This window comes from Pteronotus mesoamericanus, unplaced genomic scaffold (assembly GCF_021234165.1).
Source record: "Pteronotus mesoamericanus isolate MK-2021 breed Mesoamerican mustached bat unplaced genomic scaffold, CSHL_Meso_final scaffold_232, whole genome shotgun sequence".
NCBI classification, from domain to species: Eukaryota; Metazoa; Chordata; class Mammalia; order Chiroptera; family Mormoopidae; genus Pteronotus; species Pteronotus mesoamericanus.
The window spans coordinates 1,390,488-1,409,298 of NW_026555311.1; positions in this window are offsets into that span (position 1 = coordinate 1,390,488).

The window sequence follows — 18,811 nt, forward strand, 5'->3', positions numbered from 1 at the left end:
ATGGAAGTTACTTTTAGCAGATGGAAACTAGTCATTTAATGGTAATCATAAGAGGTATTCCAGATTTACCTAGCAGCTGACCCTGTGGGAATTTGTTTAATTTCAGAAATGGAGTAGGGACCAGGTAGTGCCCCACCCCTACTTATCCCTGATTTCTTAAAATTGAGATATAATCGATAGTTAGAAATTATACATATTTAGAGTACTATTTGATTGTTTGATAGATGTATATGTTGTAACATAATCACCACAATCAAGGTAACACTTCCATCATCTCACATAGTTACCTGTGTGTGTGCGGAGAGGACACTTAGGGTCTACTCTATCAATAAATACATAGGAGGGTAACCATCTCTATTTCAGATGAGAAAGGGAGGGTGGCTGGGAGGTAACCTCTCCCTGGTGCACTGCTGCCCTGGACCCAAAGCTCCCAGGTGGGCACAAGCTTCTGTAAGTCCCCAGCCCAGGACTCCTGTCCCAGGCTTACCTGTCATCCATGCTCTCATTTCCTAGGTTTAATGGGTAGAAATCAGTGCCCTTCTGTCAATACTGATTCACCTGTTTTCCCATCCCTGATTTGGGCCTGTGCTCAGCCAGGCCTTGACTCAGCTCACACCACATCAGCCTGCATCTTTTCAAGGCCCCTTAATTTGACCAAGACATCCCATGGCTTATACTTTCTGTATGTAATTGTTCTGTCTCCATAAAACCATACCCACCCCTGCACTAGCTCCAGCTGCTTTTGCATATGTTGTTATGATTGATTAAATGGTCTTGTGTCATTCCTGAATTATTCCAGGTATCTTAGGTTCATCCTGCCTTTGAGAAGGAAACTGTGTTATATGATTATTCAGAATTCTTTTCTGTATCTAACAGAATGTTAGGCAAAAGCTCATTGGGCATGCGTTCAGAGTAGGCATCATTTATCTTCCATGGCTTTCATGTACACTTCTCCCTTCCCTCCACCCTCAGAAACTCTCTCCAATCCCAGACGTCTAGCATCCTCTGAGCTCTCTGCCCCACCCCCTCTACTCTTGTAGAGTTCATTTCTGTGAGTTTAATAATGAGCAGCTTCTGAGTCAAAACAGCCTCCTTTCCAATACCCAGCAAAAAAACCTTCTTGTAAATAATTTAAGTTCACTCCTTCCTTGGGTAACATAACTTCCTTCCCTTGTTCCATCTTAACTTTTCTCGACTATAGGGAGTTTTATGTGTCTTTATTATTTGCAAGCTCTTATATTTGTGAGAAGGAAAAGGTACACATTGTGAATCAGATAATGTGTGACTCTTGCCTCCCTGAAGTTTGTGAGGGTTCAACCCATTCTGGAAATCGAGTTGAATAAGCATTTTGGTGTTTCCATTTAGGTTCCAAAGCAATCCATTCCTACTCTAAAGTGCTATAAAATGTTAGTGGTATGAATTTAATAACTATGAAACAAGCAGCATAGTGAAGAATGCTGATGGAGTTTGAGTAAGATTAAATAAGAAAATAAAGCCTATGGGACTTCAAAGAACTTAGCACATTGTTGGCACAATAAATATATCTCCTCTTCCACCCAGTGATAATAATTAAAATACTTTTGCAAGCATCCTGAAAATAAGTGCCAATATTTAACCTATGCATCTGTCTAATAAAATGTTTTAATGCTGATCTTTTAAGTATAGAAATTATACATATACTAACCATACATTGGTTGGAAACATTTATTTGTGATTTTTTAAAGAAATGGATTAATATTATAGCCGAATTCAAATGAATTAAATCAAGGCTTACATCATATATTAATTTCAACCTCTAACTTTTCTCTCTTTATGCAGTAGTGTACCCTTAAATCTATAAATAAAATGCTTATGATGTTTTATTTTATTTTGACTTTCAGATATAATTGCATAGTGAATAAAACTCTGAAATGTGTGAGTTAAGACTCGCCTTAGATAATATGTTTTTTTGTTTAGAGTTACATAACTGTACAATAAAAATAAATGCCTTAAGATCTACCCAATTTATAGTTTGTATATAATATTTATTAGAGTAATATTTATGCATTAGTGAATTTGCAACTACTTTTGCCCCTTGACATTTATAATGGTTACAACTTACACCACACCTGAACAGATAGTGTTTATTAATACAAAATATTTTTAAGGAAATTGGTAAAGAATGTCCAATTATATTGAATTTGCTCATTTCAGATATTTTTCCCCAAATATCAAACTTGTGTCATAAAATCCAGGTATCAACAGGTATTTTATAAGACATTCACTTGCTCTTATCTCAAAAGCATATTATTTTTAGTTTTCCCTTTTTTCTTTGGTATTTTCCAAGTATCTTACAACATACAAAAGTATCTGTAATTTAAAAAGCTTCATTTTCAAAACTTCTCAGAGGAATAAAATGTAAAAATATTAGAAATGTAACTTCAGAGAACCAAGAGGCCAACTATGTGGGTTATTCATATTATATCTTATGTTTGATGATATAACACGCACTATGTAATGTTCTATGTGCTCTTTTCAGCTCTATTTAGGTATAATTTAGAATTAAAATATTAAGATATGTAAAATGTACTTGATGGTGATTTGATACATGTATACATTGTGAAATGTTTTCCCCCATAGAGATAATTAACACATCCATCACCTCATATATTTACCTTTTTTTTTTTTTGGTGAGAACATTTAAGTTCTACTTTCTTAGCAAATTTCAATAATATAATAACAGTGTTATCAACTACAGTTACCATGTTATACATTAAACCCTCAGACCTTACTCATCTTGCAACTGAAAATTTGTGTTCTTTTACCAACCTCTCCTTATTTTACCAACCCCCTAACCTTTTTTTCTACTCTGCTCCTATCAGTTTAATTTTTTTAGATTCCACATATAAGCAAAACTGTGAAGTATTTGTCCTTCTCTGTCTGACTTATTTAACAGCATAAATCTCTCAAGGTCCATCCATGTTGTTCAGATGGCAGGACATCCTTCTTTCTTAATGGCTGAATAATATTCCATTGTACATATATACTATATTTTTTAATTCATTCATCTTGATGGACACGTTGATTGTGTCCATATCTTGGATATTCTGAATAATGCTGCAATGAACATGGAGTTCAGATATTTCTTCAAGATAATAGTTTTGTTTCCTTTGTATACATACCCAGAAGTAGGATTACTAGACCAGATGGTAAATTTATAATTTTTGAGGAGTCTCTATATACTTTTTTCATGATATCTGTAATATTTACAATCCCATGAACCGTACACAAGGAATTTTTTTTAATATCCTTGCTAGTATTTATTTCTTATCTTTTTTGATTACAGAGATCCTAACAGGCACCAGATGACATCTCATTGTGGTTTTGATTTGCATTTCCTGAATGACTAGTGATGTTGAACATCTTGTCATGTACTCGTTGGCCCTCTCTATGTCTTCTTTGCCCATTTTATTTATCTATCTATCTATCTATCTATCTATTTATCTATCTATCTATCTATCTATCTATTTATTTATTTGCTATTGAGTTACATGTGTTCCTTGTATATTTTGGACTGTTAAGCCCTTAGCAAATATGTGATTTGCAGGTATTTTCTCCCATTCAGTAAGTTGCCTTTTCATTCGTTGATAGTTTCCTATGCTGTGCAAAAGTTTTTTAGCTGGATATAGTCCCACTTGTTTATATTTGTTTTTGTTGCCTCATATGTAGTGTCAAATTTTCAAAACTTACCAAGATAAATTCCAAGGTGCTTGCCCCTTATATTTTCTTCTAGGATTTTTATGGTTTTAAGTCTTTCACTCAGGTGTTTAAGGCATTTTGAGTTGATGTTTGTGTAAGGTAGTAGTTTGGTTTCATCCTTTTGCAGGTGGCTCTCCAGTTTTCCCAATGCCATTTATTGAAGATATTGTCCTTTCACCACTGTATATTTTTATTCCCTTTGTTTTATATTAATCAACTGCATATACCCAGATTGATTTTTTGGCTCTCGATTCTATCATATTGATACATGGGTCTTTCTTTATGGCAATACCATACTGTTTTGGTTACTATAGGTTTGTATATAGTTTGACACCAAAAAGTGTGATGTCTTCAACTTTGTTCTTCTTTCTTGCGATTATTTTGGCTATTTATGGTCTTTTGTGCTTCCATATAAACTTTAGGGTTTTTTTCCTATAAAAAGTGCCATCAGAACTTTGATAGGGATTGCATTCAATCTATAGTTTGCTTTGGGTAGTATAGACATTTAACAATATTCATTCTAATCCATGAATATAGGAGTTTTCCATTTATTTGTGCCTTCACTTCCTTTCATTAATCACTTCTAATTTTCAGTGTACATGTCTTTCACCTCGTTTGGTTAAATTTCACAGGTTTCCAGGAGGTCTGGTGGCTTTTCAGATCAATGCCAGACACTATGTCCAGAGGCTTAGACCTACGGTTCACTCCATCTCAGTTTCTTAAAAGGCCCAATCTTTTTGGTCAATATTTCCCCTTCAATCCCAGTCCATTTGGTAAACCATAGCAACCTATAAGAACAATGTTAGAAGACCCCACTATGATGTCTTAAAGATATGCTTCTAACCCTTTGCTTTGTAAAGTTTACAAGATCTATTTTGAAATTAGAGGACTAGGCAGATGGTAAATGTATCTTTCTTGGGGCCTGATATCTTAATACTTGAGCTAGATCATTTAATTTCTCTGGACTTTATGTTATTTACTTTTTGTAATATGAAACACTGTGATAAGGTACTATGCTCAGCCAGTGAATCTATGAATCATACATTTATACCAGGTGGGCAAGATTTTACTGGAGGTGAATTTATGTAAAAAGGATTCAGCATGTCTCTTCTCTGATACCAATTTGAAATGACAGCTGGACCCCTTTGGATTTAACCTGACTCTTCTTCAACTACACGGAGTAATCAAGTCAAATTCACTGCCCTCTATTACATTCTCAAAATTTTACACAATTTGGGGTAAAGAACAGACAAGAGAAAGTTATGTGGGGTACAGACCTGATTATTCTCCTTGCACAAGATAACATTCCCCAATAATGCTGACCTCTTCAGAATCTCTTGTCCATCCCTGCAACAAATTAATAATTGAATGATTTAAAAAAAAAAAAAGTTCACCCTGGCTGGTGTGGCTCAGTGGATTGAGCGCTGGCCTGTGAATCAAAGGGTCGCCAATTCAATTCCCAGTCAGGGCATGTGCCTGAGTTGCAGGCCAGATCCCCAGTAGGGGTGCACAAGAGGCAACCACACGTTGATGTTTCTCTCCCTCTCTTACTCCCTCCCTTCTTCTCTCTAAAAATAAATAAATAAAACCTTTTTTAAAAAAAAGTTCTTGAACCATGTTTTGATGGAACTTCTTTCAGCTGTCTTGAACTTGGTAGTCACTTTACAGAAGTCAGAAAGTTCTCAAGCTGGCCTCACTAAGACTTAATAGAGAAATAGCCAGGTGGCTGGCATTTGCTTAAACATTTGTTGTAGTAGAAAATGGGACTTCAGCATAGTAATGAAAAGGTCAAGTAACAGTGGAAACGCTTAACTAACTAGAAAAAGCAAGAGAAACATATGGCTATTGATATAATTCTATTATGTAAGCATTTAAAATACTGTTCAGAGTATAAATAAATAATGTAATTAATTCCAGCACTACTATCATTAAGAATTTAATTTGTACTCACTTGCTATTCTAAAGTTAAAATTCACTTATGGAAAGAAAAATTGTAATAATAGAGTTTACTATTGTGCAATTAAAAGCAAGGAGAAAATAATTTGAAGGGCCATTCAACTTAGAAAGTTCTAGAAATGGTTACTGGTTTCTCTGTCAATAGAGTGGCCTTCTCAAACTGCATGACACTAACATATTAGCCAAAGTGCATTTATTATAGCTTTTTACCAACCTAGGTGACTCTGATTTAAAATCATGCATTCTAATGTGTTTTGACAAGTAAATTGCTTGCCTTTTTTCCATGATAGCCAACCACATAAATAATGCATGCATTGTAATAGCAAGGGCAATAATGTAAAAGTCAAGCATGGGGCACTGGCAGCATGTTAATGCTAAAAGTGCTTCAGCCTTCGAAGAAGTAACCCAAAGAAAACCGATGTACGTGAAGCCATATATTTTTCCTACGATATAACTAAGGTCTCACTTCTTTCTTCCTTCCCCACACCTCCTCCATTTAAAATCTAAATACTTTTTCTTAGGAAATATTAAGATTCATATCTTTCTGGCTTCCATAAAATATTAGATTGTTCTTGTAGTTATCTTGTAAATATTATAGTACCACAACAGCATCCTAAAAATAATAATCAAGGTAATTGCATAGCACAGGAGGTAATTTTATCCAAGACTGAGTTATTTTACCAGAAATCTACTACAGTGGTCAGTTCTCCTAGAAACCAAATCATAATATAAAGCAAAATAAAAATTGTCAAAATTACTCTTCTTGATTTCCTGCTGGATAATTTATAGTACATATTCTTATTGTCTCTACCTTTGTCCTCAGTTCTAAACACACTGGATCTACTTTGAATCAAGAGAATAATGTATACACTTGCTAACACCACTATTATTATCACCACTTTCACCATCATCATCATCATCACCATCACCATCATCATCACTGCTACCACAATCATAACCATCTTCAGAAAATCAGACCTATATTAAGAAAAAATTAGAGGAAGAATAGATGATGGTAAATGAATTATTTTATTTTGTATACTTATTTGGTCTATCATGAAATTATGTTCAAAATGACAATAATGTATTTGATGATTATATCTCATAAAGAAGTGAAATGAAGGACATCAATGGCAGAAGGAATGGAAAAGAGAAATTAAGAATACTTTATTACAAAGTACTTGCACTGCTTATGAAACAATAAAGTGTTATTTAAAAGTCTACTTGGATTAGTTGTAAATGTATATACAAACTCTAGTGTAACCATTAATAAAGTAAAAAAATAGAAATGCAATTAATTGCTATAAATGGAGAGAAAAGGAAATTATTCAAAATCCTCAAAATTACAGAAGGCAGAAAATGAGTGAAAGATGAAAAAAGAAAAACAAGGGCAACAAATAAAAACTGTAATAAATGTGGTAGGTATGACTCCATCTATATAAATAATGACTTTAAACATCAATGGTCTAGTTTTTTGGAAGGATAAATTAATGTATTCTGTTGGGGATTTGAAATATATATGATATGTGCATATAAATATATTACCATCTTTTACAAATAAATGGTTACCTTAGGAACATAAATATTACATTTGACTTCATCAGAAGCAAACTAATTATTCTAAATGGTATGTTTGCCAAAAATCAATGGCCAAATGGCCAATTTGCTGAGTGCCCAATTCACCAAATTACCAATTTACTGAAAACATGTGTCCTTTAAATATTTCTAAAGCTTATAACAGTTCCTATTGGTTATATTGCTAGGGCCTAAGAGAACTGGTAGAAACCAGGACCTAGTTCTCAGGGACTTCATACTCTGCCCCTCAGTACCCACTTTCTCCCTTTTGTTGGCGCCCTTCTGTGGCCCTTGGTCTCCCTTTCTCTACCCCACCCTCCCCACCCTCTCTTCTCAAGGACAGGCAGTCTAGACCATGCAGTATGGTGACTTCCAGCAGCTTCCCTTACTAGGTTCCCTTCCCCGCCCCGCTCCTTTCCCCTGCAGCTACACAGAGCTTGGGCAGAGACAAATGAAGATTCCTTAAGATCCTGCTATGAAGACAAAATGAAAGCCATCATACTCAGACTTTGCATAAACATATAAATGCTGTTATGTCAGCCCATCTATATTTGTTACTTTTGCTATATAACAAATTATCCTAAAATTTAGTGGCCAAAAAAAATAAACATTTATTATCTCACATTAAAAAATCAATGGTCTAATCCTGATACACCAATTCAAAAGATCCTATGCACCCTAAAGTTCCTAGCAGCGCAATTTACAATAGCCAAATGTTGGAAGCAGCTTAAGTGCCCATTAGTAAATGAGTGAATCAAAAAACTGTGGTACATTTACAAAATTGAATACTATGCAGCAAAAAGAAAGAAGGAGCTCCTACCCTTTGTGACAGCATGGACAGAACTGGAGAGCATTATGCTAAGTGAAATAAGCCAAGAGGTGAAAGAAAAATACCATATGATCTCACCTATAAGTAGAACCAACAAAACAAACAAGCAAGCAAAATATAACCAGAGACATTGAAATAAAAAACAAACTGGTTGTAACCAGAGGGAAGAGGACGGGAAGGGGGATTACAGGGGAAGGAAGGGGAAGGGTCCTCAAGGAACATGTATAAAGGACTCATGGACAAAGACATGGGTGGGGGTAAGATTGAGTGTGAAAGGTGGGGGTGGGTGGGGTGGGTGAGTGGCAGGGGGGAAATGGGAACAACTGTAGTTGAACAGCACTAAAAAAAAAATTAATTGTCTAAATACACCAATTAAAATACAGAAACTGTCAGAGTGGACCCAAAATATGATCCAACTATATATGGTTTATAAGAAAACTACTTTAATTATAAAGACATATAAAGATTAAAAGTAAATGGATGAAAAAAATTATACCATGATAACACTATTCTAAAGAAAGTAGACATTGCTGAATTAATTTTAAATAAAGTAGACATCGAAGCTAGAAACACTAGCAGGTATAAAAGCAGCTATTACACAATAGTAAAGAGATCAATTTTCCAAGAAGACATAAGAATCCTCAACATGCCTGTGCCAGACAACAAAGCAACAAGTACATGAGGCAAAAACTGATAGAACAGCCATGAGAAACAAGTGCATCTACTCTCATAACTGGAAATTTCAACAACCCTTTATCCATAGTGGACAGATCAGTTGAGAGGTTAGATCAATAAAGACAGAGTTGAACTGAATAATATGCTCAGTCACTCTCACTAGATATAATGGATATCTATATGCTGTTTCAACCAAAAATAGCAAAATGCACATTTTTCCCAAACTTACACTTAACATTTACTAAGACTGATCATATTCTGGTCCATAGAACATATCTTAACAAATTTAAAATAATAGAAACCATAAAATGTATGCTTTCGAATTTCAGTCAATTAAATAGGAAATCAACTATAGAAAGTAGCTGGAAAATCCCAAAACACTTGGAGATTAAATAACAGAATTCTAAATAACACATGGGTCAAAAAGAAAATCTAAAGGTAAACATGAACTAAACAAATCATTTTGAACTAAACTAAAATTAAAATATAAATAAAAATAAAATAAAAATATGTGGGATGTAGCTAAAGCTGTCCATAGAGGAATATTAATGCATTTATTAGAAAAGAGAAAAACCTAAAATCAATAACTAAACTTCCACCATAGGATACTAGGAAAGAAAGAGGACTTAAGGGGTATTATGCTAAGTCAAATAAGTCAGACAAAGAAAGGTAAGTACTGGATGATTTTACTTTTTTGTGAAGTCTAAGAAAAAATAACAAATGAATATACAAAACAAAACAGATATGGACCTACAGATATAGCAAAGAAGCTGATGGTTGTCAAAGGGAAGGGAGACAGAGGATTAAAATAAAAAATAAAAACTGAGATAGAAAAACAATAAAGCCTAAGCTGAACCATTAGAAAGAATTTTAAAATTTAAAAATCTCTGGTAAGATTAATCAAGAGAAAAGGACTTATACAAATAATAATAGCAGAAAATATGATGAAAAAATTGTAAAAATAAACTGGGAAATGAAAAAAAAGCTTAGGTGAAATAATAGCTTAAATCAGTAATAAGAACTTCTAAGAACATTTTTATATTTTCAAGAAATAACATGAGGTGTCATATAAAATAGCGTTTTGTTTCTAAAAAGAAAGAGAAATTATATAAAATACTATTTTAACTACAAAAAAATAGAAGGAAGAGGAAATTAAATTGAAAATGAACAGAAAAATAAATCAGAGCACAAATCAATGAAACTCAATACAGGCAATCAATTGAGAAAATCTCTCTGAAAGCAATAAAATTGATACCACTCTAGCCAGGCAACTAAGATAAAAAAAGAAAAGACACCAATTACTAATATCAAAAATCAAAAAGAATCATAAATAAATTTTATAATTAACTTCCTGCATACACATTTGATAACCTAGATAGAATGAATCAATTCCTTGAAAGAATGATCATCCCAAACTCAAACAAGAAGTAATACAATCTGATCAGGTTGATATGTATTAAAGAAATTGAATCCATAATTAATACTATTCCAAAAAAAAAGTTTCATGCCCAGATGAGTTCACTGGTGAATTCTTTCTCATATTTAAATAAGAAATCATACTAATTCTCCCCACTGTATTCCAGAAGACAAAAGTAGGAGGAATGCACAAAGCCAGAATTCCTAATATCAAAACCAGGCAGAAATTTTAAAAAAAGGAAAGCTATAAACTAATATCTCTCATGATCATAGATGCAAATCTAACAAATAGTAGCAAATCAAATCAATAATGTTTAATCCCACCACAACTGAGTGAGATTTATGCAGGTTTGCAAGAATCATTCCATACTTAAAAGATAGTTAATGTAATCTGTCACATTGATAGACTATAAAAAGAAAATCACATGGACATATCATTTCACATATTCAACACCCTTTCATCGTAAAAACTCTCAGTAAGCTACAGATAGAAGGGAACTTCATCAATTTGGCAAAGAGCATCTACAAAAAACCTACAGCTAACATCATACTTTCTTTTTAATTTGTATCAAACTTTTTTGGAGTGATAACATTGGTTGACAACATTATATAAATTTCAGGTGTACAACTTTAAAATATGAAATCTGTATGCTCTATTGCATGCTTACCATCTGAAAACTAGGTTTTTTCTATCACCATGTATTTGACCCCCTTTATCCTCTCTGTCCACCCCAGACCCACCTTTCCCTCTGGTAACCAACATTCTGTTCTCTGTACCTATGTTTGATATTTTATTTGTTTACATGTTTGTTTTGTTTGTTCATTTGTTGCTTTTTAATAATAAGAAGCTAGATGCTTCACCACTGAAGTGAGGAGTAAGGAAAGTATGTCCCCTTTTTACAACTGATTTTCAACACTGTAATGAACACCCAATTCAATGAAAGAAAAAAATTAAAGATACAGAATGATAAAAAAAAAATAAACTTTTTTTAGCAGATGACATGATTATATACATAGAAAACCCCAAAGAATCAATTTAAAAATCCTGGAACTAATAAGCAATTATAGCAATGTTTCAGAATACAAAATTAATCTACCAAAGTCAATTGCTTTCCTATACACCAGCAATGAACATTTGAAATTTGAAATTAAAAACACAATACCATTTACATTTGCAGAAAAAGAATGAAATAGGTATAAATCTAATAAGATATGTGTAAGGTTTATATAAAGGTAACTTTAAAAATTCTGATGACAAAGAAAATGAAAAAAATAGTTATTTGTTATTCATAGATAGGAAGACCCAGTTTCTCCCACTTTGAGCTATAGAGTCAATATAATCTCAATTAAAATCCCAGGGTGTTACCTTATCATTATTGAAAAATTGAAACTAAAGTTTATATGGAGGGGCAAAAGACCCAGAATAGACCCAACACAATACTGAAAGAATAGAATTAAGTTGGGGTACTGATATTGCCCAACTTCAAAGCTTACTATAAAGCTACACTAAATAAGACAGTGTAGTACTGGAAGAAGAGACCAATGAATCAGAATATAAACCAAGAAATAGTCCCACGTAAATATAATCAACCAATCTTTGACAAAGGAGCAAAGATAATTCAATGGAACAAAAACTATCTTTTCAACAAATAGTACTGGAACGACTGGACATCACATGCAAAAAAAAAAAAAATCTAGATGTAGATCTTATACCTACACAAAATTAACTCAAAATGGGTCACAGACTAAAATGTTAAATGCAAAACTGTAAAAGTTCTTGAAGATAACTAACAAAAACATCTATATGACTTCATGGGTATGGCAATGACTATTAAAATAAATCATAATCCATAAAAGAATTATTTAAAATTGGTAAGCTATATTTCATTAAAATTAAAACATTTGCTCTGAGAAATACACCATCAAGAGAATGGAAAGACAAGCCACAGAATGCAAGAAGTTATTTAAAAAAGACACATCTTATAAAGGACTGTTATTGAAAATGCACAAAGTACACTCAAATTTCAACAATAAGAACATAAACACTATGATTTTAAAAATGAGTCAAAACCTTAACAAATACCTAGATGAAAAAGACATGCAGATGGAAAATAAGCACATGAAAAGATGCTCCACAACATATGTCATCAGGGAAATGCCCATTAAAATGAGATACAACTACATATGTATTAGAAAAGTCAACATCTGGAACACTGACAATGCCAAATGATGATGAGAATGTGGAAGAATAGGAACTCTCATTCATTGTTGGTGGGAATGAAAAAAGGTTCAGCCAATTTATAATTCAGTTTTGTCTTTTTTTAAATGTAGATTGATTTTATTTATATTTTAAATATCAAAATCCATTATAAAATATTTAAATTTAAATCCAATATAAAGTCTCAGCAATTAAAACATGATACCAGCACAGAAATTATCAAGTAATCAATGAAATATAATGAGCATTCTAGAGACAAATGTATATGTCTAACAATGTAATATATGTTTAAATTGATACTTCAAATCAATGGGGAAAATAAGCTTATTCAACAAATAAGGTGCATGGACCACTATTATTTGAAATAAAACAAATATAGAGTCCTATTTCACACATTATACAAGAAATATTCAGGTGAGTTAAAAATCAATATGTAGAATCTAAGGAGTTTTAGGAGAAAATACAAACTAATGTTTTTCTTATCCTGAAGTAAAATATTAAAACCCAGGAGCTATAAAGTAAAATATTGACAATATGACTTTATTAAACATTTAAGATTACACAGTTATATACATATAAAAAAGTTAATGGACAAGAAATAGAATAGGAAAGTATTTGCAACCCACTTAAAAAAGGGTTAATAGGGTTTTTTAAGGGAAAAAAATTCTACAAACATTTAATCAAAAAATGAATAAGAATACCAAAAAGTCATTTAAAGCTTTTTAAAAATAATAGAAATTGGCAAGAAATATACAAAAGCAGATTTAGTTTCAACAAATAATAAAGGGAGAATTAAAATAACACATCATTGTCACGATCAGATTAATACATATTAAAAAATATTGGTAATATCAAGTATGGGTGACTGAAAAGAACTGGGTATTCATAGACTCTTTTTCTCATCTTCTTAAAACAGTCCCTTTAGCATATCTTGCAATGCTGATTTTGTGGAGGTGTATTCTTTTAGTGGTCTTTTGTCTGGGAAACTCCTTATTTCCCCTTCCATTTTAATTAAGAGCCTTGCTGTGTAAAGCAGTCTTACTTGCAGGCCTTTGCTTTTCATTACTTGGAATATTTTTGCCACTCCCTTTTGGCTTGCAGTGTTTCTGTTGAGAAGTCAGCTGCTAGCCGTATCGGGGCTCCCTTATATGTTACTACCTCTTTCTCCCATGCTGCCTTTAGGATTCTCTGTTTGTCTTTGATATTTGCCATTTTAATCATGATGTGTATTGGAGTGGGCCTCATTGGGTTCCTCTTGAATGGGACCCTCTGTGCTTCCTGGACTTGAGACATTTTTCCTCTCCTCAATTTAGGGAAGTTTTCCATACTTTTAAAAACAGGTTCTCTGTGACTTCCTCCTTCTCTTCTCTTTCTGGTATCTCTATTATACAGATATTATTACATTTCAGGTTGTCCTGCATTTCCCTAAATGCCTCTTCATTCTTGTTGAGTCTTTTTTCATTTTCTTGCTCTTTCTGGGAGCTTTTTTCTACCTTGTCCTCCAGGTCACTGATTCATTCCTCTGCTTCATCTAGCCTGCTTTTGATTCCTTCCACTGTGTTCTTCGATTCAGAAATTGTATTCTTCATTTCCTCTTGTCTCTTATTGATAGCTTCTATGTCCTTTTTCATGCTGATATAACTTGCAGTAAGTTCCTTGTGGTCGCCCTGTAGTTTTTTGTAATTCTCTGAGTTCCCTGAGCTCATTGAGCTTCCTTAGAACCGCTGTTTTGAACTCAATATCTGATAGTTTACTTGCCTCTATTTCACTCAGTTCTCTTTCTGGGGATTCCTCCTTTCCCTTCAAGTGGGCTATGTTTCTTTGTCTTCCCATTATTGGTGAGGGTTTTCTCTTTTGCTTATGCTTCTTAAATTGATCTGTTTTGATTTCTTGACTTTGTGATGTGAACTTCTATGGTAGGAGACTGTTGTTTTTTCTTCCTGGACCTGCCTCTGATGATGTCAGCTATTGACCCTGTCTGACCTTAAGCAGTCTCTTCGAGACTTCCTGGAATCTACTGTCTATAGCTGTCTCCTTCAGTTGTTAATCTAGTCACTCTGCACTCAGCAGTCAGGTTTAGCCACCACAGGGCAAGGCAGAGTACCTCCTGGGGGAAGAGTTAATAGGTCCTCTCACTGTGCTGCCACTCAGGTGCATTGCCTGCCTGAGCCAGATGGCTGCTGATGTATGGGGGAGGAGTCAGCACAAGAATCCTACCAGCTACTCTCACTTCTCTCCCCAAAGCCTCAGTTTCCAGTCTCTCCTCAAATGTCTCTAGACCACTCTGCACCCCCTTTAGCTAGGGATCTACTATTTGTGACTGTCACTCTACTCAGCAGTTAGGCTTAAGCGCTACCAGGCCAGGGCTGAGTCCTTTCTGGGCACTGGGCTATTGTGTCCTCTCATGTGTTGCCGCTCAGGGGAGTGGTCTGCCAGAGCAAGATGGCTGCTGCCTTATAGGGGTTGAGTCAGCACCGGAATCTCATTGGCTACTCTCTCAGTTCTCTCCCCAAAGCCTTCTTCCTCAGTCTCTCCCTACTCTGCCCCAGCTTTTGTCACAGATCTGGATAAGTGGCTACAAATAAAAATGTATGTGTTGGCCCATTAAAAGGTTCTTTGTATCTCCAGTAGCCCATCTCTGGCAGAGAGCAACTCTGCCACTCTTTGTAGCTGTTAGTTACCTGTGTACTTTTTGGGCTCTGGTGCTGTAGGCTGAAGATCCCTGCTTATGGTTTAGACCCAGCTCTTCTCAAGGGGATCCAACTGCTGCTTCAATAGCCTTCTGGTTCTGCCACCTGTGGGTGCCCAACCTACCTTCTCGAGTCTCTACTGTACTCCTTACCAGTTAGGTTGTGCTAAAGCTGATCCTACTATCTGTCCCTAGGTTATAAGGCTCCTCTCTCACTATTGTTCAGTTGTTTGTTCCAGGTGATTTCTCCACAGTTTAGTTGTAATTCCAGATTTGTCCTAGGAGAGGTTGTTGTGACTTCCATTCAGTCCTCCACCATCTTGATTCCTCCAGTTTTGTCATTTCTTACAGAATTAAACATACTCTTACCACATGATTAGGCTATGTGGTAATCCAAGGGTAGATTCTTGATATTTACACCCATACAAAAACCTGCAGTTGGAATTTATAACAGATTTACTCAAAATTTCTAATATCTGGAAGCAAACAGGATGTTCTCCAGTAGGAGATAAATAAATAGCCTGTGGTGCACCCTGACTAGTGTAGCTCATTTGGTTGGATCTCATTCTGCAACGCCAAAGGTCACTTGTTCCATTCCTGGCAGGGCGCATGCCTGGGCTGTGGATTCAGTCCCTGGGCACGGTGCAAGTGAGTGGCAATTGACTGATATTTCTGTCTCACATCAATGTTTCTCTCCCTCTTTTTCATCCTCCTTCCTCAACTCTCTAAAAAATTAATAAAATCTTTAAAAAATAAATAAACAAAAATAAACTTTGGTCCACTGAGATAATGGAATAATATTTGGCTAAAAAGAAATGAGCTTTACATTTCAACAAGAGGCCTTAAAGATCGGCAAGTAGGGATGAATAAGTGATCCAAGGGAATGGTTAAGGCAGTGATTACTCTGTATGATACCATAATGGTGGTCACACACATGACATTATACATTTGTTCAAACCAAAAGAATGTACAACACCATGAGTGATCCCTAATGTAAACCATGACCTCTAGTTAATAATAACGTATTGATAGTGCTTAATCAATTGTAACAAATGTATCATACTTATGCAAAATGCTAATCTATATATACACAAATATAATATATGGTATATTTCACATGTAATATATGTAATAAATGCATATAATATATACAGGGTCTGTCTGGAAAAAGTCCAGCCATCGTTAATATAATCAGCAAGGTTTACATGACATCAATGTAACCTGGCAGCCAAGGAAAGTGGACTGGAATGCACATGTGCGAACAATAACAACTTCACTGTACTAGTCAATGGGGGCGGTAGACACTGTTGAGTGAGCATGTGTGCTGTGCGACCCTCTCATTCAAAATGACTGAGCAAGTATAGCAACAAACCTGCCTCAAATTTTACTTTAAACTTGAACATTCCTCCACAGGAACTATTCGGATGATTCAGAAGACCACAACTAGGAGCAACTGGTGATCGGCAGCTTCATGATGACAATGCACATGTTCATGCATCACATCTAGTGCAGAGTTTTTTGGCAAAACATCAAATCACCCAGGTGACTCAGCCCTGCTACTGGCCAAATTTGGTGTTCTGAGACTTCTGCCTTTTCCCAAAACTAAAACCACCTTTGAAAGGGAAACGATTTCAGACTACTGATGAGATTCAGTAAAATACAACAAGGCAGCTGATGGTGACTGAGAGAAACATGTGAGGTCCCAAGGTGCCTACTGTCAAGGAAACTGAGGTATAATTGTCCTATGTACAATGTTTCTTGTATCTTCTTCAGTAAATGTCTCTATTTTTCATATTACATGGCTTGATATCTTCTGGACAGACCTTGTATAATGATATATACATATAATATATAATAAATGTTAGAATGTATAGATGTTAACAATTATTTGTGTGTATTCAGGGCTAGACAATAATCAAAGGTATTATAGTTGCACTATATATTATATAGAAATAACTGAGGCAACGATCAGGTACATTAGAATATGAGATATTTCTACAATTTAGTTTTAAGAACTTATAAATATTAAAAAATATCTTCAATAATAGAAAATAATTTCCTTTAAAATACATTATTAACAGGAGTAAGAATTATTCATCTAACTAGCAGAATCATTAGTACTTGTGTATCACCAACTCACAAAATTCTGGTCCAAAGTATAATATAAACTTTATCAAATTCAATTTATGAAAGAATATGATAGGTAATTTTTCTATGGGAGATACATTTCAGGATTTAAAAGATAGTGTTTAATGAAGATGAATTAAAAGACAGTTGAAATGTACAAAATGACAAAATAATAAGGTTGAAAATTGGACAAGATTTACTAAATTTCCCATTAGTAAACACTTTCCTTTAATAACAATTTAATTCTCACATTTGTAAGAGCTCAAAAGTCATAAAATAATTTCATTGTACTTGTTTATTTACTTATTCATTTAATAAATAATCCATTATTGATATCCTACTATGTTCTAGGCAGTGTGCAAGGATATAAGAATAGGAAGGCAAATAGATTTATAATATTTAGTTACCTGTCTACATATGATATGTATGTAGACTAAGAGGAAATAGGGGCACATAATAGTGAAGAATAAAATGGATTTAAAGTAACTATCCTAACTGGCAAAAATTTTGTGGCTCACTTTTAACAACACCATAACTATTTGGGGAATGTATATTCTGCAATCTTAGGAAAGTTTATCATACCTCCTGCACACCTGGCATGAACAATTAGTTTAAAATGAGTGGCAGTGTACACTCATATAAATAGAGATCCTTATGCTTCATTTTTAAAAACTGCTACTGTAATTTACAATGACATCATTTTAATTCTGACATCTTAATTCTGTCTCCATAGATTTACTTTGACAATGTTTTGTTGTGTTTTGACACTATTTGTAGTTTTATCCCAAAGCCTTAAAATTTTATTTCTTTGTTTCACATCAGAGGCACAATGGAGCTCAAATGAGATTTAGTCTTGTTTTTAGAATGGAGAGAAGAACTTTGAGATCTAATCGGTGTCTTCATTGCCATGTGACATGCATGATCCTAAGGGCTGTTTTGTTTGTTTGTTTTACATTTAGACGCAACTTAAAATTAAGGATAAAGAAAATACATTGAAGTATACAGGTTGACTTTATGATCTAGCTTTGGAGTAGTCTCTCAGTACGTAGATCTTGGTAACTGTGTCTATTTTTTTTCCAAAGATGTGAGCAAACTTCCGTAAATGAACAAAGGACATTTTTTTATCTGTTCAAAGTTATTATGTGCTTAAATAGAGTATTTGACATTGAACTAGTCAGAGAATCAGTGGTCATGCCTGCTGGTTTGTCACCTGCCTTGAGACTATTAGCCACGTGATGAAGTTCTCTCTGTGTAGTTATATTATTGATCCATGAAGTTGAATTCTCCCATGATTGAAAGGGACCCTAGGAGTAATGACTAACACTGCATGTAGTAATGAATAGCTCAGTGTTTAGATCCTACCTATGAAGAGCTTTCATTTCTGCCTGTTGGCCAAGGTATTAGAGCTCATCTTTAGAATGTGCTGCATGTATGTATTGAAAGCCTTTTTTCTCCTTCGAGCTTATACATGTTGACTATAGATTATCTCACCCCTATGGAACCATGAAAAATAAAATCTATTAATATTTTATAGTACAGTCTATGTGAAATAGCTGTCCTGGAAGCCACACCTTCTCCTTTTTGTTCT